We start from the raw sequence: 1,985 nt of genomic DNA on the forward strand, positions 1-1,985 counted from the left end.
ACCATCTTCTGCAAGTCAAACATTCCAAACATTCCATCTTCATTTTCTTATGTACATACATATAAATATTTGGACAAATTACAAACACCCCCTCGAGATTTGGTGAAAATATAAAATTTTCCCTGAGGTTTGAGAAATCACATCCCGCCTTCGAAGTTTATATTTCCATAACAAATTGCCCCTTGAAATTTTTATTTTCATACAGATTCTCCCCTAATTTTTCTTAATTTGTTATGAAAATTTGACTCTTAAGGAGTAATTTGTAATTTTTCAAACCTCATGAGAGAATCTGTAATTTTATCAAATTTTGAGAGGGTGTTTGTAATTCACCCTGTATATTCATATGGTTATTATAAAGGTCAGATGGCTTGTCACTTTTGGTCAAGAAATGATATATAGTCCGACTGTGTGAGTAAAGAGGTCTTCTCTCTTTCTCTCTCCATCTCTCTCAGGGGCTATTAAGGTGTAAATAAGGCAGATTCAAAAGTTACTCGCCTCTGATTGGGAAGTGGATTGGTTTTTTGAATTTTTGGCTTTTTTGACTATATGAGCCTGGGTTCAAAAGTTTAGTTTGGGAAGGACTTTTGACTTTTTGGCTTTTTTGATTTTTTTGTGAGAGAAGAGTGTAATGATTATGGGGTTGGATGGGATGTTTTGTCTGTTGTGGCTCATGAGCCTATTCTGTCTTTTATGACTTATTGAGCCAAAAAAGTCCAATGAGCCCTTGCCAAACCAACCCAACATTGCATTCCCTTTTGTTAATGTAAATTGTGTAAATGTAAATTACCACTACCACTCACTCCACCTACCATCTCCACTACCACCCACTCCACCTACCACCTCCACTACCACCTACACCTACTCCTCACCTACTCCCAAATCCTCTCCTATATAATAGGAATCCTTGTAATATACATAATACACAAAAATCAATCAATAATATACATCAATTTATTTTACATGGTATCAGAGCTAGATTAACAATCTAGTCATTCTGCTTCACCGGCAGGCGGCAGTCTCGCCTTGGCCGTCCGCCGGACCTCTACACATACCTTCACTCCGCTGCCACAAATTCCATAGCTGAACTCTTCACCTTCCCTGACAAGCAAACCCCTATCTCTCACCACTCTGCACTTTCTCTCTCTAAACCACCATAACCATGGCAGTGAGCAACAACATAACCTCAGTCCTGAACTTCATAGCCTTCCTCTCCTCCATCCCAATAATCGCCTCGGGAGTCTGGCTCGCATCCAAGCCAGACAACGAGTGCATCCACTGGATCCGATGGCCACTCGTCTTCCTCGGCATCTTCATCCTTCTAGTCTCCATCACCGGCTTCGTAGGCTCCTACTGGAACAAAGAATGCCTCCTCGCCTTCTACCTCATCTGTATCGCGGTTCTCATCGGGGCCCTCCTCATCATCCTCGTCCTCGCCTTTGTCGTCACTCGTCCCGACGGCTCTTACTCTGTCGACGACCGTACTTTCCGCGAGTACCGCCTCGGCAGATTCTCGGCCTGGCTCAGAAATCACATCACCAATTCGAACAATTTGGCAAAATTAGGGCTTGTCTCGCTGAGTCCAATTTTTGTGCTAAGCTCAATCGGGAGTATATCTCTGCTGACTAGTTCTTCGCGTCTCACAGACTGCTTTCGGTCAAGCAGGTTCCACACTGGGGGGCCTTCACTTGGCACCCATGAATTGACTTCTATAAATCCTTCGTCGGCAGACCTATGCACATGGGAAGCACCTTCAACACACCAGGCACACATACACACACACACACATCCTTGCACTATACCAATCCATTTTTAATACATTAACATCACTATCCTAGCCCACAGGTTCTGACACCCCCCACTGGATTTCTTTTATTTTATTTTAATATAACACACACCCTTGCACTATACTTATTTTATTTTAATATATTACCAACACATTTGTACTATACCAACCCATTTTAATATATTAACATCCACTATCCTAG

At 42.1% G+C, this 1,985-nt stretch overlaps 1 pseudogene; it reads left to right on the forward strand.

The window, feature by feature from the left end:
- Positions 1 to 923: 923 nt before the first annotated feature.
- Positions 924 to 1,698, forward strand: LOC145821940 (tetraspanin-2 pseudogene; annotated as a pseudogene).
- The last annotated feature ends 287 nt before the right edge of the window (positions 1,699 to 1,985 follow it).

Source organism: Camellia sinensis, chromosome 3 (genome assembly GCF_055761805.1).
Source record: "Camellia sinensis isolate YWXY chromosome 3, ASM5576180v1, whole genome shotgun sequence".
NCBI lineage: Eukaryota > Viridiplantae > Streptophyta > Magnoliopsida > Ericales > Theaceae > Camellia > Camellia sinensis.